The following is a 24291-nucleotide window of genomic DNA, read 5'->3' as shown; positions in this document are numbered from 1 at the left end:
TTTCTTTCTTTCTTTCTTTCTTTCTTTCTTTCTTTCTTTCTTTCTTTCTTTCTTTCTTTCTTTCTTTCTTTCTTTTCTCTTTCCTTCTCTTTGCGTCTCTACTATTAAATAAAACACGTCAATTTTTTGGCCTCAACATCTAACCTCATTTGGTTTTAATCTCATTTCTGGGAATATTTAGAACCTTTTAAGTTCTTTCTGGTTTATGCTCAGAGACTTAGCTTGCTTTGCTTTTTTGAGTTTAAACTGGATCGTAACAATGGTCACCTGGAAACCTTCAGGCTGAAGTTTTCAAAAGGAATGTTCCACAGGGAACTGGTTGCCCAGCTCGCTGCTTTCCCACCTACGCAGGCTCTAGGCTGCTTTGGTGAGGGAAATGCTGTTCTCACTGCTAGTGTAGGGCATATTTTTCCCCAGAAACACCAGGTGAAATCCCTGCGTGGCTCTATGAGCTGTCTGCGGAACAACCCCTTCTCACCTGCAGATCTATGCTTACACTGTTGGAGGACAGAAAGCTTTAGGTCATGGAATCAGTAAAAATCATTGAGTCCAACCTAACAGCCCCAAACCCACCACTAAACCTTGTCCCTACGTGCCACATCTACACATATTTTAAATTCCTCCAGGGGTGGTGGCTCAACCACTGCCCTAGGCAGCCTGTTTCAAGGCTCAACAACCCTGTTGGCAAAAAAAACTCCTCCTAAAACCCAGTCCAAACCTTTCCTGGTGCAACATGAGGCCATTTCTTTCTGTCGCACCACTCATCATTCAGGAAAAGTAACTGATGATAAACATAAGGTCTTTTTTCCTTTATTCTGTTTCAATTTGTTTAAATGAATGTTAAAGCCATCTAAATTCTGGCTGTTTTTGAAGGTCCTACACAGGAATGCTCTTTCAAAGAAGCATTTCCATTTCAGCCAGAGAAAAAATGGGTATAATTTCTGAAGCTCTTTCTGCTTACTCCCCTAGGACATGCCTTTTTTATTTGTATGGTGAGATGTTTTCACTGATCTTCCTAAGCTGCTTTTTTAATTGTCATACTTTAATAATTCTCCTTTTTCCCCCCTCTTTTAAATAAACATTTAAAAAGTTCATGAGAAGAATACAGTCATGGCCTCAGACCTCTTAAGAATTTGCCTTCTTCTCAGAATGAATCCTTTGACTTCAGAGAGCTGTGCTTAAAAGTAAAGTAATGGGGTTTTTTTGTTTATTTTGGTTTAGGATTTATATAGTGCATGGTGTGATATATTTACAAAGGGTTTCCTTCCACATTTGTCATGATGATAAAAATATGAAGGAATAAACAAAAAAACCTCGTGGCTAAAAGCTAAAGTATTTCTTCACATGACAGCTGGGTAATATTTTCTTTTTCTTTGCACAGAAAGAAGACAAAATTAAAATACAGTAATGTTGACAATCTGGACCAAATGTTTGAACACACTTGAAAAAGCCCAGCACAATTATTTTATGATGCTTTTATGTCTGTATTTTTGAGTCATTTCATGTATCTGCAGGCATCATAGAAGACCTAGGACCCCTTTGTTTCTTTCTCCAGTGTTACTGTGCTCTGTCACCACTATTAACACCATCAAACTTCCAGTGAGCAGAGTCACTTTAGAAATAATCAAATGTCACTCCCACTACAGAACAATGTGGCATTTAATGATTAAATGGGACTATGCAAAGTTTATTTGCATTATTATTCTGCTGCAATGATTTTTCCTGGCAGTCAAAGCTGCCAAAAATATCACTGAATGTTAATTTAGATGAACTTTAAAGGCAGCCACATGGGGAGTGACCTGAAATCAAAGCTCTTGGTCCTAGCCTTCAAACAAGACTACCCTGGAGGGTGTAATTAGAATCTTCCTTTAACCTCACAGGCTTCAAGTCTGAGAAGAGGACATGGCAAAAAGGACTCCTCACAATGAGCAGGAGCTGTGTCATTCTCAGAAGCAAAAATTAGAGTATCATAATTAGACGGCAGAGGCAGAAATACCCCTGGATTTAGATATCATTAACACAGTTAATTAAATATCAGAAAATGCTACATGAAAATATTCTGGGGGGAAAAAAAAAAAAGAAGATTCTATTTCTGATGGCAGTTTTAGCAAACTTTACTCATCTTTCAGTGTTAAGCTCTGTCAAACACTAGAGATTCTAACTGTGTTGGTCCTTTAGTTATTTGAGTGAAGGTTGCCAGAGTGCATTACTACTGAGCTTCATGGCTGGCATGGTTCCTCACGTAAGAAACTCAGATAAGTTTATTGGCATGTACATCATTGTACCTGAAAGGAAGAAGCCAATGACTTCTGAAGTCCTTGGTTTTGCCTGGCTCTCCAAATACACACACACTCCACAGGAGGAGTTTAAACCAGGGGCTTTTATTCTGTTTGCACAGTGCCTGCTTAAGAATTAAATGAGTTGGTTTTGTGTAGTTGATTTGGTTTGGTTTTTTTCTCAGATACCAGTTTGTTGAATGGAAAATGAGGTTTCAAATAAACATCAAAAAAGGAATGGGTTAATTTGTGAGAAAAAGTGATAAATTTTTGGATGTGGAGATTTTTTTCTCTGTAATTTTATAAGCACTTCAATAGCTTAGCTAGATAAATCCTGACCAAATTAAAAAAAAACAAACAATGAAACAGAAAAACAACAACAAAAAACTCCTTGAAAGAAAGACAGTAAAGTATTATAAGAAGAGGAAAAATGGGAGAAAAGAGAAGGAAAAAACATTTTCTTTTGAAAAGAATTGGTTTTGCTTGGAAGAGAATAAACACACTGTTCTACTCTATCAATAAATGCAAAGCAATATTCTGCTATTTTTCTGCTCCAGTACCATTGTGATAATGCTATTTTGTGTTATCTGTAACACAGATAGCACAAAAGAGTATTTAAATCATGTGCAGGGATGCCAATCAAAATCTAACAAACCTTCAGGTCTGAGTAGCTGCCTTCTCTTTTTAATACGATACATAAATAGAATACACAAAATCAGATTTACTAAAGGTTTATTTTATTTCTTAAAGTTTGAAACCAATTAGTACCAGCTTTAGCTAGAAACAAACAAACAAACAAACAAACAAACAAAACCTCAAACCTACCCAAAGAAACAAGCCAAGCAAAACAAGACAGGGTTTTATATCTCCTTAGAAGACAGAAACTAAGCAAGTATTAAGAACGTGAATCCAAAAATGGCATGTCAACATTATTCTAGAAAGAGGACAAAAAGGAGAAGGGTGAAGTTGTGCATAAAAGCGAAAAAAAATACCCACTGCAGACAGATGTCAATTTTTTTTTAAAGCAACCTCTCAATCCCTTGGTTGGAAGGCTAATTAACCTAACAGCAGGATCCAGGCTGAAATCAGCTCTTTACTCACTGTAATCATTAGGATCACAGTTTTCTCAGGGCCTATGGAAAGCAGCCCATGCAACTTAATTCAGCTCCCCCGTGCTTATGCATAATGACCGTGTCTTTAACTGTTTGCTTGAGCAGTATTTTTCTGACTGGAACCTGGGTGGACAAGTGGCTTTTGGACAAGGACTAGAAGAAACTCTTGGCAGCAGAACCTCTACCATGCTGGCTGCAATAGGGAAGAGACAGCAAATGCAGCAGGGAACTTCAGGAAAAGCTGATTTTGTGAATGGGGAGTGGGATTTTCTTCTTCTCCCTTCTCATGTGGCAGCAGCAACTGCCTTCAGCCAATCTGTCCCTAGGTGACTGTACTTTTCTTCTGCCTCTTCATAGATGCCCACCTAAAACTGTTGCTTCTCCCAGGGGATTTCTTTGGCTCAAACTGAAAAATTAGTGTGCATTTCTTTGATCTAGCTACTGAGTTAAGAAATATATTATGTGAAGAGCCACGAGTTACATCTGGGCAGCAGCTAAGTACTTACAGATTGATGTGTGCCTGGGGTATCTACAGTCATATTATGAGAAATTAGTGGATTTACTCACATTGCTGAAATCAGAATTTGAGACTAAAAATGGTATTGTGAATATTTTTTTTAAAATACACTTTACTGCGCTGAGGATTTGAATTAGATTGCTACTTTTCCATGATAATTAGCATTGCAATAGACCTTATAGACTGGTTCTCAACTTTTGTGTTACTGAGTCTGATGCAATCAAGAGTGGTAAATAAATTTGTGGTGACATCAATAGCAATCGGACTACATCCCAGTGTGTGATGTTACATGTAATATACACTATATTGCAGTTAGATATCATGCTACCATAGCTGGCCCTCAGATATAACACTGTTATTATATCAGAGCTGTGTAATTCAGACAAGCACTTTTCTACTTAGGAGAACCTGATTTTCCTGGGGAGACTAAGGATTATCAAATGACAAAATGAGAAATCAGATGAATTTCCAGTCCAAACTCACTTTACCTAACTTTAGCCATTTAAAAATTAGGTCTTCATAGTAGGAGTCAAGGTAGGCCATGGTGGGAGATCTGTGCTTCCTAAGAGTGATTCATTCCAACTATTTTAGACCCTTCTCTTGAGAGGGGATGAATTATGCTCTGTAAATGCACTTTCACATGCCCTCACCATAGCTGGGCCTGGATGACTAGATTGCATTAATCACCTACGTTATCATAGCTGAATTTACATTAAATGATGTGTAAGTGTATTCTCAATGTACTTCAGCACTCGGGCACTGCAGGGCCTCTAAGAGACTGTCATCTTCAACAGGATGAGACCTATTTATTTTCCAAAATAGTTAAGACCCAGTAGCTCAAAAAACCAAGCAAAACTAACAAATTTGCCTGGTTTTCCATTCTATTTTATGTAATTAGCAAATTTTTTTTGCAGGTCTGCTTGCAAAGGAATGGCATTGTCTTTTATATACAGAAACACTGGAAAGAATGTATTTTGATTAAAAAAAGATGAGAAAAAGAAAAAGAAACAGCAAATAAGTCACAGGTCTATGTAACTAAATGTTTCTATCGAGGATTTCTGAGACATTATTGCTTTAAATTGAAAAGGGAAAGGCATGAATAATTAAGCAATCATGAAGAAACCCTGAGTATTTTCAAAACCAAAAATCCTCCATATAGAAAAACATATTTCATCATGCCGTGTAAAGTTCACTTCTAATTTCAGAATGTCTCTAGCTTATAGTAAGAGGCTGTTGAGAGAAGTTTTTTCCCATTAATTGGTAAGAAGCAAAGCCAAACCAAAAACTGCAAGTTGTTTTACTTGTGTGCTGACACTTTTACCATGAGGAAAGCTTTCTTCTTCACAGAAACAACACAAACTGGCCCATAAAACATAGAAATGAAAAGCTTCCAAGGCAATGCTTTACCTCTGGGAAACAAATTTGAAACTAACGAGCAAAGAAAGCCCCCAGGTACTTTTGCATTTATATCCTGGTTAACGAAGAGTGTACCACAAGCATCCACAGCTGCTCTGTTTCTGAACACAACAGACAAATAAAAGGGCACTTTGGCAACAAATGGAACTCAGTCTATCTCCACTGAAGTCAGTGCTGTTTCTTAAATTTACTAGCTGAATAATTGGCAGAGAGGTAACATCTTTTCCAGCCTGCATGCAAAAGCTTCCATGAAATATTGTGAATGTTTTTGATAACCCACTGACATATGCCTATTATGCTCTGAAGTGGTATTAACCTCGGAGAGATGCTAAAATGTGACCCATAATTAGAATTTGACATGTAAAGTGAACTGTAATAGGGCTGCTAAAGTACAGCTCCCTGACATCTGGCTTCTAAGAATTCAAAAGAACAATCAAGTACCAAGTTGTTTTGCTGCTTCTCAAGTAATTGAAACCCACAGAGGGTGTTGTTTGCTGACAGTAATACTCCCTTTTTTGCAGCCAAGTACAAGGGCTGTATTTGCCACATTTAGAAGATGGAAAGTTTAATATGGCATGGGGGCTTATGCTTGCCCCTTGCTCTGAAGCAGGCTGCCTGGGTAGGCTCTGACATATTCTCCTCACATTTTTATTTCACCACAATTTACTGAGTGTGTGGCAGCCAAAGCTGAAACATATCAAAGAATGAAGATTACTTTAGTGTTCTGACATAAATTGTAAGTTACCACGGCGCTTCAGTTTTGTACAGAAACCATTCATGTCTATTTGAAATGTACAAAAATGAGTTAAAAAAGGAAAAAACATATGTTTCAGATCATTTAATGAACTGATCTACCTATTAAGACAGTAATCTGGCAAATATTAGTTTATCCTCACATCACATGACTGAAAAACTCTTAGATTATCAGCCTCATTTCACACAGAGAGCCTGATCTGTTGGGATACAGGCTCAGTCCAGCTGCTCAGATGTGACCCTTTAATGCCATTTGAGATGCTGCTGGACCTCCAGTTACTACTCCAGGTGAGTGTGTACCCCCATAGATGTTGTATCAAACCAGCCTCACGCAGATATCCTTGAACAACTCAAATGGAACAGCTGAAACAAACTGTAAAGGACTTTAAAACTGATGTCTGTAACTGACCTGGGAAATTAACTGCATTTCAACAAAGGCTTCTGGTTCTTAGCCATTACCTGCATCACATTGTTCTTAACACACTCCAAAAATCTCCTGGAGAACAATCCTGGCCCCCTCTTGCCCTTCCTTCTACCCTAAAGAGCCCTGTAGTCATTTCTGATGTGTTAAAGGTTTCCTTCACCAGTACCATTGATGATGGAGGTTCATGGGCTGGATAGGCCCCTGGCAACTTCTCCGTGACATCTGGGCACCTTGAGTTTTGAGTATGTGCTTTTTCTCTGTATTGGGCAAAGAAACAGATAAATAAATGTTGCTGCTGTTTTCTGCTGGATATTCCTTGAGGCTCACAGGGACATGGATACCCTTGCCAACAAGAAGACTTTCTGCTCTCTTCGGTCTTGGTGGCTTTGTTGCTGTTCCTCTATTCCATGAGTAGCAACCAGTGAATGTCAGAAGTGAAAGGCAGGCATATTTATGCCATTTCAGTTACAGCAGAATAAATAACTCGTTGTGACTGCTCCCTGTTTGTGCCACACTATGATGTGAGTCACCCTATACCTGAGCTCAGAATTGTCCTCGGGCCCTCACTCTGGGAGTGGGAAGAGATAAAATGAACATTCATTAAAAAGAAAGAAAAAAAGTCACCCTGTCATGTCCATCACTCTTTCTCATGACACTCAGTGCTGTACTACTTTAGCATACCTGCCTCTGAGGAAGAAGAAAAAACTTTGGGAAAGGTTGTATGGTGACAACTTCATATTTTTGGTACTTCCATGCAAGGGTGCAAAAAATTAGAGACTTGGTGAGTGTCTATTTTCCAGGCTGTGCTGGGACACAGCCATATCATTCCTTCAACATAACAATCAAATCAAGTGAGCCTGATTGCTGTCAGAAAGACATTGACAGGATGAAAGGGAGGCAAAGTTTGTAGGGAAAGGAAATATCTGCTCCCTGAGATGCTCAGCCAACACTTAGTAATAAATAGCTAACATGAGACTTTTTGCCATTTTTTCCTCTTTGAGAATCAACCCTAAATGGATTGAAATTTTCTGCACTGCATTAGTTAATTAAGAATAGTAATCTTGGCATTGTATGTTTGTAACTCCTATGCTGTACCTGATTCAGAGTTGATTGTGGCTGTTATTCTGCATTTCAATTACTCAGGTGATTTTGCATTCCTAAAATATTGATGGTCCATTGATGCTCATTAGAGTTTTAATCTTTACTTTCTACAAATACTCTTCAATACTTGTCCACAATGACATTATTGAATAATTTTACAAGGAAATTTGGTAAAATATTAGTGTAAAAATACACAGAAGACATACCTTCACAAAAAATTCTGGCTATAGTCTTAGCTGTATACAGAACAGTATTCTAGAAGAAGATTCAAAATACAGGACTTTAAAAGTTTGGAAATGCCAGATTAGTGATAATATAAGAATTATATGTCTGGTCTTCCACTGTGCCTTTCCTTCAGCCCTTTCTTGTTAATTTTCAAGGTTTGGTATGATTTGGAAATTATTATTGTTGTTGCTATTATTTTCCTTATTTTTCTTTTCCTAGCACATGCAATATTTATTTCATTTGAAAACAACTAGAAAATTCACCAGGACACATTCTTTAATTTTGCTAATTTTTTACTTATGGCTACCAAAACCATGCAACCACTGGGAACAAATATAAATGAACAATTACTAGACCTAGAAATATTGATACGTTTAGATATATTTAAGAATAGAACTTTTAGCTGAAATTAATAAATTAATGCATGAAGGGTGTCACATTTTATATATGATACATATCCACCAATGTGTAGACTCATTTTCTTTAGAAATATTACTAAAACATGATTATGAAGAAGAAGAAGAAAGGATTGCATAGAAAAATAAAATTTAAAGTAAAAAGAAAGTTTAAAAATGTATGGAACTTTTGGCAATTCAGCTGCAACAATTCCTGTACAGAAGGTTTCCAAGAATACTACATACAGAATATTTTCCACCAAATTATCCAACTACATGTGCATTTCCAAGTGCAAACTGAATTTGCAGAACAAGTATTTTCTCACAGCAAATTGCAACGTCATGTATCAATCTGTGCATTGTACATGAAATTGCCTCTGCTTTTTGGTGTATTATCCAAAAGTATTCATTTTAGATGTCACTGGGAAAAATTTTCTTGGGTGTGTTTTGGAATGGATCAAATTATAGCCTAGTTAACTACATAATTTTTGCGACCATCTACATGCAAAAAAATACAAAAGGATAACTTTACATGTCTGTGCTTCTAAAAAAAGGTTGTCAGCTGCTGCCATCAAAAAGGAAAGCAAAAATCATAGGAATACAAGAGCACCAAACGTGTTATGTTGTCATGACAACTGCCACTTCTGGTCTGGAGAGCTGAGAGAGTAAACTTTGTGCAGGGCAAAGTAAGAATTAAACCAATCTGCCTCAAATATTTCCAAGGAAAGATGAAAGGAATGTGTTTAATACTGAAAAATGCTAAGAAACACGAGAGTACAAAGGAAAAACTCACTGTCCTGTAGTACTTATGGGGTGCTTGAAAGTAAAGCCAACAGTGTTGTTAAGAAGGACACCTGAATCCAAGTTTCCATCATTCTAGTTTACTTGAAAACAGAAGAATTTCCGTGTTAGTTAAGCCTAAGTAAGCCATGGACACAGTGATGACATCTTTATGTAACAAGTTGTTTTTTGGGATGAATACCCTTCTTGTGTTTCCACAGCTTGATTCTGCTATGAGCATAATTTATGGAATAAAAGGGGCATCCAGGAAAAGAGGCAGCTTCTGTGTCTGGGGTTTATCACTGGACTGATTTCACTTAAGTACACAAATGAGGAGTTAAAAGGTTTGGCCCCATAATTCTCAAAGTCAAAAAAACAAACCAGACTAAACAATATTTATGGATCATTTCACATACCATGAAAGAAACCTAAAAGTGAGGACAAATTCTGAGATATAAGGATTTTTTTCCCTTCAGTCACTGAATATATTAAAATTATTTATCCTTGGTAAGATTAGATTGCAAAGCAAGAGAAGCAGAGACAAAACTCAAAGATTAGGTAGATGTCAGGCAACCATTCGAGGATAATATATGCCACAACCAAAATTGGAGCTTCATGGTTTGGTGACAGTTATTCCTGAAAATGGGAAAAAGTAACAAGAAATTACAAGTCAAAATTACCCAGAATAAGACAACATACTTTAAAACACTCTGTAAGGGATTTGCATGTGTTGTCTCACTGCTGAGCCAGATCATCTTACAAAGAGTAGCAAACTGAATGCACAATCTCTATCCCTTAGTTTTCTCTCACTCCCAAAAATAATGTTAGGGGGATCCTTATTTTGCTTGTGCAATTCATAGATCTTACATGAAATTCCATATCTGCTTCAATCTGTGCTTCAAACAAAATATTTCCCTGTGCTGAAGCTAGTCTGACTTGATGAGGGAAGGAGAAATCTAAGGGTATTAATAATTAAGCAGAGGACCTCCGGAAGGAGGAGGGAGCCAGGAAATCACTAAAATGTGCTTTAGGATCCAGAAGACAATTAGAACTTTGATAATAATAATAAAAAAATCATAAGCACCAAGGTCTATAAAAGGCTTTGCAGATACTTCCAAAGTGAAAAGGAGAAAAAATAAAAACAGATTCATTACTTAATAGAACAGGAAACTAAGGAAGGAGTGATGCAAGCTCATGTTCTCAGTGAACTCCCTGATTCAATTTTTACACAAGGACACTCAGAGGCAACCAGATGCTTAATGCAATTATATTAACAGTGCACAGGTGTGCAGATCAGAGGAGGAGAAAGAAGAGAGTTTCAGAGTATTACAGAATTTATGGCAGGGGGTATTCTTGTGTTCAGGGCCTGATGAAAATCATGGAGAGGGATAGTTAAATTCTTGACTTACCATTTTATTGTTGTTGTTAATGAAAGAGAAGGAGGTCCCAGAACACTGGAAAAATGTGGGAGCTTTTATGAAAAAAAATACAGAGAGACAAAGTCTGAGAGTGAAGATGATTCAGGCTAATTTCATTAACAGGAAATAGACTTAAATGTTTAAAATAGAATAGTAATGTATAAGCATGTAGGAGAGAGTAAGGAAAAATTAAAAGAGTTTCTTTGAGAAGTAACTTCTCCAAGCAAATAAATACTCATTTTAGCATGGTTACTGGTACAAATATAAACACAGGTGCAGTATTGTCTAAAATTCTGTAAGGCCTCTCATATCAATTCACAGAAATAAGAAATATAGGTTGGATAAGGAAAAATATTTCAGGGAAAATTTTCATAAAATGGCCACCTAATTTGCTGAAAAGAAAATCTGCTTAGATCTGAATGTAAGGGTTTCTGTCAAAAAAATAAAAAGGCAAATAAAACATGTAATAGTCTCTTCTATGCCCAAATTTGTGCCCTTATTTCCATTAAGGATTCAGATGATGAAATTGATAATAGATTTATAAAATACACAGATGATTCCCAAGAAGAGACAAAAACTTTTCAGAAGACAGCGACAGATCAAAATTATTTCAGTAATTGGGGAAATAATCAAAAATCAAGGAGGGAAATCAGATAAAGTTGAAGGTAAAATCTGTAAGAAGAGCAAAAAAAGAAAAGCATAATTAAAGAAGAGGGAACTCAAGTCTCATTGGAGGTATTACAGGAAAAATATGGTGAATTGTAATGAATTGGAAAATCAGCGTGAAACAGCTACAAAAACCCCCAAGTCTCTGGGATATCTAGAAAGCAGAGTGATCAGGCACAAAAAATGTCTTTTTCTTTAAACTCAGGTGAGGCTTTGCCTAGAATAATGTCCAGTTTGGGGATCACTTGAAAAATGAAGTTCAAAGGAATGATATTTTAAAGATTTGGTTGAAGTCCAGAAAAAGGAAGATGAAGTGCTTTGTCTGTGTGTAACCCATTTCCTCCTATATTTACTTGGCAAAGTGAAGAACAAACTGGGTCGATTTTCAGAAACATTTTAAGTCATAAAGTAAAAAATAAATTTGTCAGTCAGCACAATTAAGTTCTGGAAAAAGGGAGTTTAGGAGGGAGGCTCTGGACTCACCTTTACAAAATTATTAATAACAACAACAATAATAACAAATTACTAATCAAGAGAAGCATGTTGCTGTGAGCCTGTCACACACATGGGAGCTGACTCAAAATGACCTGGATGGTTCTCCCCACGTTGTGAATCTCTGCCTCCAGGTTGCCAAGCCACTGCTCTGTTCCTCTGCTCTGTTTCACAGTGGTGAACAGGAACATCCAATTCTCAGATGTGCGAGCAGGGGCTTCACAGCAAAGGGCAGGGAGTAATAGTTCTCTATGTCACTGTGGTGGTACTGGGCACAGAATGTCACTTGTTCATTAGTGTAGATATTTCCATTATTGAGACTGCCAAAACAGGTGCAATAAGTATTAGTTGGGCGTTGCGATTTACTGATTTCTTGGAACAGGTTAAAGCTCTGATTCATGAAGCTTCTTAAGCAGCTTGTGACCTGTGACTTTGAGTCCTCTCTCAAACTGTGTTTTAAAAAAAGTACACGTGCAGAATGTAATTACTTGCATTAGGGGCTGGTACATCCCAAAAATTGACAGTAGAACTCTCTCGCCTTTTGTACACAAAATCAGAATAGTCATAACTTCAGAAAACACATTTCAAAAGAGAGTTGTTGCCAGGCAGCTGGACTAGATTGCCAGGAGCATCCCTCAGGCCTTGCCTCTGCCTGTGTGCTGCACACACTTTAATCTGATAGCCCATGTCAGTCACTGCAACAAGGCCATTGTCCTGCTGCATCTTTCCCTATTCTTGTTTGTGTGGGAACACCTCTGCCTGCCAACTCCACTTTCCTGCACCCCAATTCTATGCACACATCTTTTCCTTCCTATTATTAGAAGGAAAAAAACCTCTTGCGACTCTACAATCCCCACACCAAAGATTCCTGTGTACAAAATAATGACAAATATTTTTAAAACTCCAGGAAAAAAGCAACGTGTTCTCACACATTCCGAGTTAAACAAACAGTTTCACTTCTCTCAGGTACTGGGTTTCATTTTTCACTTTTTTAGTTCTTGCTTAATCATTTGCCCCTTTTGATTTGCCCCTTTTGTGTAAAGACAATAGCCATTGAGAATATATTTATTCTATTAGACAGGAGGCTTTAAAAATAAACATAGGTTTATGACACTGAATGTGGTGTAAGGAACCAAAGCACAAATCTGCTTAAAGAACCAGAAAGTTTTATTAATATTTTTGAACACAAAATGAAATTCCATCTCCATATGCTGTGGAATCAATGATAATTACATTATCTTTGCAAGGATAAACACCTCATCTCATTGAACATGCCTTCCCTTTCATCTTTACTGCATGGAATAGATTGAGTATCCCTGTGTATTGCTTTGGGAGGTACCTGCCAGCAAATAAAAGAGTCATTGAGAACACATAGCACTCACTGCTGATTATGTCATAAAACTCAACCCACTTCCAAAATGCATAAATTAACTAGGTTTTTAAATAAATGACAATTTTTTAAAAGAGAGAAAAACATTATTTATCAGTCAGGAAGTGGAAGTGCAAGAAAGGAGAACAGTTCTCTGATCCACTCTGAATGCACGTACCTATTAAATAACCTCACAAATGTAAAAGGCAGCCATGTAGTTTTCAGTCCATTACAAAAATAGAATAAAGATTTCTAAAGGATGATATAAAAGAATAAATATTCAAATGTATGGCTTATAAGGACATTAACACAAACAATCCTTAAACCCAGCTCTTTTTAGAAAGAGAGATACATCATCAGTCAGAAATTTCTGACATAGAAACATCCTATGAATGGAGGGATTGACTGTACTTTTCTCTGGAGTGACGAATTCCGGATAATTAGAGAGACCAGGAGAATTAGAGAGTCATTTGACAGGTCTATCATTAGATTTTAGGACATAAAGAGTATGATGCACTATTTGAGTTGTGTCATTATCAAAAGATGAATAAAGAAATGTGAAAACTTTTACTTTATTCAGGCCAAAATCAGAAGGCAATGTAAAATGAGGAGCTATAGTTATAAACATTCATTTTCAGAGATTCATTACCCACAGCTCATACAGATTTATTGATTTCAGCAAACAGCTTTTATCAGAATAATTTTGACTTTAACGCTGTTTGTTAAATATATGGAGAAGGTCCAGAAGAAAAATTAACAATCCCAGAGTAAAAGCAATTACATCAGAGTTCTATAAATTGTCAGCATGAATGTTCTGTAGGCAGAAAGTGTATTTATGGCTTGGAGTAGAATGACATCTATTTGGTGCTGCAAAACGTGCTTTTATTTGTTGCAGCAATCTTGTGTGGGAAGTAGGTACCTCAAAAAATGCATGCTTTTAATTATATTTTGCAGTGGATAAATGTAAATGAGGGGCGTGGTTTCTTGTAGGATTATTTTTGATAATGAATTATTACATATGTTGTGATGATATCATGTAATGAAAAAAACCCTTGAAGAGATTTTTTTGTAATGAATAATTTGCCATATTACTTTTTATTTAAGATTAGAAAAGTTAGGTAAACCTTAATGTTTAGATAATAATATTATAGGAACTCTATCTCTCCAAACTAGAATTCAGCTTGGTCATTGCAAATTAAAATGGATTTAAATGCAGAGTTTTAGTAAATAAAAAGTTGCACTGGTTTTAAGTACCAGAAGGTTCTGGAGACAGAATACAATGCTGTTCTCATTTTTTTGTAATTATCTTCATAACTTTGTACAGTTTTTAAAGCCCAGTCTAAAAATCCATTTGCTTAAGGAGATGTGGATCAACATTAATCAGCACCGTATTAACTGGTGGTCTGCTCAAAGAAGAACTGAAAATATATTTTAATGCATGGCAACAAAACACAGGAAGACCAGTTAAAGCAGTTCACTATCTGAATTCTGTAACTGATTAAAAAAAATAATCTGCATAACTTTTTCTCGCTTCTCAGAGCTTAATTTAGCTGTGTTTCAATATCAGAAGTCTTTATTCCCTAGCAATAACACACACACACACAAAGTTTTGAAAGAGAAAATTTTGCACTGTATCCTCCATCTCATGAGTGGGATAAGAATTCTTCCAATACATATTGCATGACAGTGAGTTCTCATTTAGCTCTTCCCCAGAGCCAGAAATCAATTGAAGTCTTTGGATTTATGCCAGTTTATAATGGTTTAGATTCAGAGTTTTGATGTAGAGGCTTCTGACTGTAAGAATGCACAGTGATCCTGAATTCGTTAGCATATGCTGAGTTCTTAAATGCATTTTTAAGGTACGGAGGTACTTTTAGACATCGAAAAGTTGAAGAGGAAAGAGACAATTTAAACATGAACTGAATTGTAGTATGTCCAACAAAAGTTTTGATTTAAGGGTCGTTCATCCTGTTTCTTGAAAAGAAAGGGGAAGGTGCTACAAGAGAAAACCAACAGAATTTAAGAAAACTGCCTTACTATTAAGAAGTTCAGTGCCAGCTTCTTGTCCAAAAGAACACAGCAGTGTGAAATGGAAAGCTCTGGTTTTTCATGTAAGGAAATATTATATGGTTTGTTTCCATTATTGTTCCAATTCAGTCAGTCTTTATTAGAAAGCAACCCCACTGATATCTGAGGGAAATTGTATAATAACTCCTTTGTATGTCTTCTCTTACATGTTAAAAGTAATTATCATGTCTTTTCCCAAAGCTCTCCACCATTGTTTAGCAAAGATCTCGAGAAGTCATGGCCTTATCATAGAGTGAACTGCTCTTTGTGAACAGCATACCTATTATGTGTGAGACAAAAGGTGTAATTTGTCCTTTTGCCTTGGCTTGCTGGCAACCACTGCACAGCACCATCTCCGAGGGAGTTATTTCAGTGGTACCACTTCACTTTGCTTTCAAGAAAGAGAAAGATAAAGAAAGAGATGGGGTAAACTCCATCTAACCAATGCCATTCAGGCACAGAAAGCATTCAAACCCCTCCTAAGTGTAGCAACAACATCTTCATGTCAAAAGCTTTTCTTGTTATTAATATTACTCTGCTTCAATACAATTTCCTCTGTTGAGCTGACAGTTGTACCTCTAAATGGAGCCTGTACCTCAAGTGACACATCCAGGCAAGATGTGTCTCTCAGCAAGGAAAGGCACCACCCCTACACGTCTGCTGTGGTAGCATTGGCATTCAGAGCACTTCAGTTAAAGGCATGACAAAGATGTTTGGAGTGAATTCTCATGTGCATCTTGGGCGTTCTCAACCATTAACTCTTTCTGTTACTGCTGTAAAGAATACGGGTAAAAAAAGAGTTTTTACCATCTAATGCATAAAATAGCTTCTTGTCACAAGGAACAAAGACATCAAATTGTGATGGGTATGCTTGTAGTAACATATCTATTGGCACTTCCTCCCTTGTCAGCACAGTGATGTGTTTGACTTTTTTCAATGACAGCTAAGCAAACTGATTAAAAATGTCCTGAGTTTTCACACCTATGAAAGCAGGTTAAGGAGAGGCAGAACAGGTCAGTCTTAAAAAAATAGGGTCAGGTGTTTCACAGAACACAGTCTCTTGTTTTTCATTGCCAGACTGCTTATCAGGCACAAGGAAATCACCAGGAAGTGAGAAGAAAGATAAGCTGAAGTAAAAACAAGGGTAAAGGACCACTCTTCTGTGGCAGGATTTCTAGCAGATTTAGAGTTGTGGTACTGCCTAGGCCGTGCAGGAAATGGATTTCCACTCAAGACATGAGAAATATTTCTATCTTACTGAAAATCTGGCCACGAAATAAAAATGCTCTCAGTTTTATTTTCTTAAATGGAGGACCTTAATACTCAAACTGTTATTTGTAACAGTTTGTAAGTTACTTACTAACAGTAAGTATGTGACCTGTTTGAAATGAAAACTGGCCCCCTTGCTGGGCTTAGAGTTATGTAATTCCTGAGGAAGATCTTTGTGTTTGTCTTTCCTCGTTCTAATAAGTGGTGTGCAATGCAAGGTGGTGTTAACAATGTTTTTGTTTTCCAAAGGATATGATATAATGAAGGTTTGCAGTAACCTTTTTAACTGTTTATAAATTGGTTGAAGGAACTGGATTTTTAAAATTTTCTTTTTGATGACTTCCTAATAATGAAGATATTTTTTTATATGTGAGACCAAAATGTGCAATGATCCTGGTGTATTTTATTTGAATGACTGAACTTCCTGGGCAGATAATTTGCTGTCTTAAATGTTTTAAACTGGAGGAGTACCATCATCTTACAAAGAAATTAACTGCAGGAATTATAGCAACTTCTGGTGAGCAAAACATTCAGCTTCGAGAAACCATTTTAATGGTGATTAACTGCTTGCTGGTGTCAGTTAAAGGTTACAAGGCTAATTCTTTAATAGCTATAAAGCAACGTTCACATTGCTTGACTTTAGCCATCTAAGTTAGGTACCTGAATAAGGAGTCTAATCTCCACAAGATGCCCTTGAGCAAGGTGAGTGAAAGCAATTTAAAAGCCCCTGGAGGGTAATTCAGAGGGCATGAAGTTGAGGCATTCCACACTTAGGTGGAATTAAGCAGAATGGATATGCCATCCTTGTGACTTGTTGGGGTGCAGCCTGAAGTACTGTAACTCTTGCTTTCCCTCCAGTGAGCGTAGCAAAATTTATGGAGCCCTCTGCCCTTTATTACGGATTATTTGTGCCAGACTTAATTAAATGCCTGGGAGAAGATAAAGAAATAAGATAGAAAATGACAAGTTCAGTAAAGAATCTAAAAACCTAGTTTAATTAGAAAAAAATTGTGAAAAAAAAGGCAACCTAAGAAAGTGTTTATGGGGGATCCAGTGATAAATCAGTGTTATCCTGAAAGTGTAAGCTTTTAATATTGCATGAATTATGGAATGTAACAGTCAAAAGATTTCGAGACGTTTCCCTGCTGGTGTATAATCTTCTATCACTCATTGTCACCTTGTGCTTGTATCATCTTCTGCAGCACAGAATTGGCTTCGGCCCATAACAGTGCGTTCAGGGCTTTTTTTTAGCTCAAGATTCAGCATTGTTGTAATCAAACTGTAACAGAAACTTGTGATGTAAATGAAACATATTTTAGCTGTAGTTGATATCAACACAGCTTTAACATTTTCCCCATTTTACCACAAAATATTATATTAAGCACTAGTGAGAACATCTAAACTTTCATGGTGATCAGCAAATTTATACCACTTGCAAAATAACTTGATTTTGAATGAGAGATTAGCATGTCCAAACTTCTGAATTTTCTGGTTTACGTCACAGCTGGTGTTAACTGAAATGGGTTCTTTAGCATTGTGTCAGTTTATATCATTGAGGGATCCTCTCACACTTCTTTTGGGTCTCCTCTTTCTGTTTCTTTTACTCCAACAGAGTTTTCACCATCATTTTTCATCCTTACAAGAGCAGTCTAACAAACCTTTGTTTGCTCACCTAATGTAAATTCAATTGCTCTTTTGATCTCTCCTACTACCCTATGCCACCAATATATGGTGATGACTTTAAGTCTGAAATTTCCTGTCTGTCTTGGACAAAAAATATACCAAAAATGCTGAAGCCACTTAGATCAAACAATCCAAACACTCTTTTAATAACCACCGACTCCCTTACAGACAACTGAGTTCCATTTTCTTCTCTTCCTCTCTCCATCTACTTCAAAGGAAAACAAATTGGTAGTGTGGGCTATTATTTTCTGGGTTTGCCTTTCTTTAATGCATTCTATTTTCATTGATCCTTCTGAAAGCTGGGAACTAGCTTGTTTCATGGACAACCATATGGTCTGATGACAAAGGGGAACTCATAAGAGGGACACAGGCAACTTAAAAATTACAATTCTATGACTCCAAACTTCAGTTCAACTGTTTTATGATTATTCTTGTACTGGTTCACTAACTGCGATGCTGTAAGCAGGGAGAAAATATGTGAATTAAGCTTCTGTTCACTCTCAGCACCTTCAATTCCTCAGTCAGTTCCTTGCCCTCCTCTTTGGGGAGCAACCTCTGTCAGGTGCCATCTGTGTGTGCACTATGGTTTGACCTTCAGCTGGAACCTCTGCTGTGTTGTACAGCTGCTCCTATACCTACAACTGCTGTCATACAACTTTCTTCTTGTCAATTGTTTCATAGAACAACTCACAGACAAAAGAAATTTGAGGGAAAAGTCTTCTAATGGGATAAGTTCTCTCTTTTGGTTTACCATGTGTGTTTTAGGCACCAAACCTTTCAGCATTTTTGCGGGGGCAAGAGGTACTGGAAGGTCCATCAGTGCTGCAACTGCACCTAAAATGATGTTTTCAAGAGAGAAACACCACTGTACTACAACTAAAATTTCTCTCTGTAGCTATATTTCAAAACAGGTGTTATTTGTTCAGCTTATTAGATCTGCTTGTATTCTTCTACAAATTCCCAAAGAGAATATATATTTGTCTGAGGAGAGATAAAAGTCTCTTAAACAATACAAACATATAATCAAACAAAATTGACTCACTGAGTGACAGAGTAATAATATTTTTCTGGAGATTTCGTTTGATCAATAATGTTCTACTTCTTGTAACACAACTTAGGTGATGAAAAAAGGACTTTTTTTTGGTCTTGTAGGCTTTTAGTCTTTATCAGCCACTGGATAATGTGATGAAGTACACGCTTTTTGCTCTATTTAAGATAAGGTTAACTCCTTATCCATTTGATCACCTATGGGATTTCACACTTTTGTGTCACTAAGATGAGGAACAGCAGTGGGCAGTTTGGCAAACTGGTATTGTCTGGCCTTAAACACTTCTGGTTTTTGAAATGTGATAGTAGGACCCTACAAGTTACTGTGCCCAGATATGATAACAGCACCAGACTCCTGGAGTGTGGATTTTGGAAAAAAATTTCACAGTGCCAAAGGCATTCTGCAGCCTGTACAGAGCAAGCTGAAGTTCAGTGTCAGTTATCTACTTCTGGCCCCCACACCCTGCACAGCAAATTATTTAGCTCATAGGTTTATAAAGAGTGAAACAGGCCATTAACTTGGCTTAACATGACCTATCACAGGGTGTGCTGCCTGGGGGTATCCCTACATCCATTTGTGCTACATAACAAGTCACATTTCTTCCTCTAGTTTTGCATTCTGACAGGCATCAGTGAGTTTTACAATGGTTTAGTTGTCCACAACTCCCTGTTGGTGCCCATAAGGATCAGCATCCCCTTGTGCAGAGCTGCTTTGAGACACTGCCATTTTTACAGACGCTGCCCACTGCTGCCTTCCAGCATCTCTTATGCTGCCCTTTCTTCAGAAAGGGTAAAAATCACCATGCTTGATTTCTGAAGCTGCAATTGAGGATCTGCCTGATAAGATTTTATGTCTAAACACTAAGGAGCATTTCCTGATGCTTTCTGAGCACTCCAGCTTCTTTAGACAGCTCTGCTTTGTTAATCTAGACTCTGTATGGTGTTTGTTTCTTCCTGATTTGGATGAAAAAATTTAAAATCCGTTGCCCATTGCAATAAATAAGTAGTTTTTAGGGTCTCTCAAATTGCTTTTGAGTTTTGTTCAGCTATCAGAGGGACATTTACTTACCTGCTTTTATATCTGTTTTGGTCAGACCATACATAGACATTCAGAAGAAAACAGAAGTATTTTGTTGGGTTACTCACACAATTACTTCTGAAAAAGAAATCTAAGAGCCATTCCTGGTCTGTGCAGCTCCATTACACATGAAACAAACACACTTTATTAAAGAGCAGGTCAAAGAAAAGGGCATTTCTAATTTCATGTCCTACTTTTGGGAAAGTTCTGTTGGTGAGTGGAAAGACAGAGCATAAAGGTTTTCTACATCAAAAAGCACTATTGTTTGACCCAGTATAGTGCGTTTTGAACTTTGAAGTGACAAATTTTTTGTTTTACTGAACTGTAGAGAAATTAAAACTGTAATGACTCTGAAATCCCTTAGAATAGTAAGCAAATGTAAAATTCAGAGTATTTACTAATGTGTGTAATTAAATAATGTGTAAAGAATAATGAAGCAGAGAATAAATATTGCTACTTTTTTATTTCTCCTTCCATTTGTTTGTTTGCTTTTTTTAACCTGTCCTTTGTTCAGGAAAAAGAAGAAAAGGAAGAATCCACAGCATGTGATAAAGTGGACTATCTAATCTGCACTGTCATCTCTGGCGAGCACTTTACTATGGAGGAAATGATCCAAAAGATGTCAAATCATCTGAATTTTTTCACAGCTCTCAGTGATCTGATCAGATAAGGACCCAAAGTTATGTGAAGTGCCTCCCCTGTTACCATAAGGATTTTAAGTAGTGAGACTCCAGGTAGAAATCCCTTTGAAATTACCATCAATCCTATCATTTAATCCTGGGGAAAAAATTTGAGACCTGAAATGAGGGGCAATAAAAAAAAAAATATAATTTATGTGTGCTATTCTGGTGTGCCTATAGCTGACTCTTTTTTCTGGAGTAGCATTCAGGTAACATCTTTAACTACCACCTTTTTCCCTTGTCCTTAAGAACACATTTCTATCATTTCTGCCTAACTAATTTCAGTTGTCACCAGTGCCAAGAGAGTACAATTGATAAACAGCAGAGAGATAATAACAGGCTTTCCAGGCAGTCCTCAGGAGGTCTGGTTTGACTTCTTTCAAACATTTGCCTAAACTGAGCAAGGGTATGTCCTTGTCTGAGCTCTTGTTTTACTTTAACACTGAGAAAAATCAAGCAATTGGAGGTGCCAGGGAGCAGCGTGTGGGGAGGGGGTGAATCAAAGGTGACCTCCCACAAGCTGGACTCTCCCTGAGGGACCCATTCACACAGCAGGAGGGGATCCAGGACCAGGAAAAGCCCAGGAGATGGGGATAAAGACCATCACTTCATGGCAGAGCTCAGGGAGGGTGAGGTAGCCCTGGAGGCTGAGGGCTGCAGGAAGGACAGGTCTAGGTGAGCCTGCAGTTAAAGCTTTGTGGTACCCGCAGGGCCCTGATGGGGGCTATGAAAGCCTCTCCACAGGATGTGCCCCACACTAAATTGTAATGTAGAGAGTAAAGTGGGTGTTAATGTGACTTACAGGACCTTGCCCCACATCCTTACAAGGAACCCCTACTTCAACATGGAATAGGACTGTAAGGAGCTTTGGTATCCATAGCAGCTTCAGGGGAAACAGCCTTATCTACCTTCGAAATAGCACTTAGTCATGCTGCCTGAGCCCCCTGGAAACCATGACACTTCTGATTAGAAAAAACAGGTGTGTACAGAGACCATGTTGTACTAGTTTGAAAACAAACCAGTGGGAGGCACCAAGTCAGAATAACAATTTAATGGAAATTAAAGAAAAGGAAAAAAAGTAAAAGAAAACACCAGTTCAAACTGACAGAGTCAAGGATACAACCTGACACCCTGTTAGGCAGGGTGGTGGTGGCAGTCTGGTAGAATGGTGGCTGCAGTCCTCTGAAGCGGTGATCCTGTAGTAAAAGGGTCTGCTCTTCCTCAGAAAGTCCAATGGTGGCTGTGTAGCTCCTGTCCTCTGGAAATCCAGTGGGAAGGGTTGTCTCTCGTGGTCAGAGTCCCAGATTATATCCACAATGGGATGCTTGGTTCCTCCCTCTGGGTGGAGCATCTCACAATGGGGTAATGAGTCATGAGGCAAAGTGTTGATTAGGCTCATTAACAGAAGATAGTCCGGAGGGAGTTATCTCTGAGTCATGCGGCAGGACAATGATGGGCCATTAACAGAAAGATAGTCTGGGGGGAGGAGGCAAGGAAACACTGCCCCACCTGGTTTCAACAGCTCATGAGGATGGTAATAGAATACACTGCAACCCAGGACACATGTAAAAATGTGGGATGCTGAAGGACATCAAGGCATGTGGTGAGAAAGGTGCAGTGTGGGCAAAGGAACAGGGAAAAACAAAACACAGTGCTGGGTGGGATAAAAGAGAAGAGGACAGGGTCACCTGGAGCATCAGTGGCCTTCTGTGTGTGGAGCTGGGCTGGGTGACTTACACTGTGAATCAAGGACCTTTCCTTGCATGGCCACTCCTTGACACAGCCCCAGACGGCCAGCATCACTATCCTGTGTGTTCTGCCTCAGGAAAAAGAGACACTGCTCCTTCCAGGCCATATGAGCTTTACCATCCTGCATGGTAGCAGGCTGGATGCAGCTCTCCAAGGGATGGGCTGCACCCAAGGACTGACAGAAATGGTGACGAAGTCATGAAGCTGTGATTGTTTTTCCTGTGTGAATGCTGTGTGCAGGACCAAGAGGACACCACTTGTCCTCAGGCTGTGGTGCTTTGCATCCTTGCTGGCCTTGAGTAAGACACTTGGCCATGTCCAACAAACCAGATGTGACCTATATCCTGATAGGTGAAGAAATCCAGTGTGGGTTATGGATTTCAGGGGAAGGGATACCAGTGTTGCTTTCCAGAGTTTATTAAGAAAAATACCTTTAAAACAAAAACAAACAAACAAACAAACCAACCCAAACAAACAGACAAAAATACCCCACCAAAAGAAATCACAAAAAAAAAAACTAAACCCAGAAAAAACCCCCCAGACCCCCCAAAAAACTAAAAGCAAACCAAAAAACAAAAGACAAACCCAAAAAAGCCCCAAAAACCCAAAACAAAAAAACCCCAAAACCCTAACAAACTCAAAAACCCAAACAAAAAACCCCCCCACAAAACCAAAAAAAACCCCAAAACAAAACAATCCCCCCCAATAAACAAACAAACAAACAAACCAAACCAACCAACCAAAAAAAGCCCAAAGCAGAATGAGTCCCCCGGAAAGGCAGAAAGGTGCACAGGACACCTGAGGCAATGACAGACACACTTAATTATGACTTCACTTGATCCCCAGGGGTAGCAAATCCCAGGCACCTGCCTATATGTCTGATAGATGGCAATGAACATCCCAGCAGGACAGGCTGGCATTTTCTTTTGAATAAAAGGAAGCAGGTTCAGGAGGGAGGCGTTGCTCTGTGCGTCATCCTCTGAAAGACCGGAGATGAAAGCTGTGGTTAAAAAACGCCTTCTGAGACCAGGTAGAGAAAAACAAGAGATAAAAGTCAAGTCATTATGGAAAATGAGGATTTCATGGATTTCCAAGTTTGGATTATGTCATGCATTTAAAAGAGCATAACATTTAAGAGGATTTTTTAGATTCTTTTGGTAAAAAGAGCTTCATCCTTAATAGAACCAGCTGACAAATTCACATTAGATGTATATATGTGCATATACTTATATTTTCACACATAATCTGAAAAGGCAAAAGTTCCCCAGGGACATTAAGAAGGACAGTCATTAATTTTCAGGAGTGAAGACAGCTTTGTGAACCAAAGGGCCATTTCAATTTCAAAAAGTTCTTTCTTTTGGAAAAAAACCCTAAATTAACCTAAAATTGTTTTGTTGTTTTAAAATTATTTTCTGCATAGAAATGACTATGGCTTGCAGTTTTCTTTCCTTCAAATCTATTCTAAAATAGACAATAACTGTAAAGGACACTAAGATACAGAACAGCACACTTTCCATGTCCTCAAATTATATTTTTCATCCTGTCTATCAACAAAAAAAATTAAACTGTTTTTAATTTCCCTGCCTCAAGGAAATCATTCAGGATTGACAGCAACCAAACACCTTAACCATTGTTAGAACTTTAATTTAGGTGGAGTTTAATTACATTTTTATCCTACCTCCCTAACAGTTTTTTGAAGTTTACACTGTTGGATTTTGCATCATTTTAAGGAGAGAAAATTCAATACAATTTATATCAATCATTCCAGTGTGAA

The sequence above is a fragment of the Corvus kubaryi genome, unplaced genomic scaffold (genome assembly GCF_017639235.1).
Source record: "Corvus kubaryi isolate FWS band 111438036 unplaced genomic scaffold, C.kubaryi_AGA036_p1.0 74, whole genome shotgun sequence".
Taxonomy (NCBI): Eukaryota; Metazoa; Chordata; class Aves; order Passeriformes; family Corvidae; genus Corvus; species Corvus kubaryi.
Note: the sequence above shows the minus strand (reverse complement) of the source record.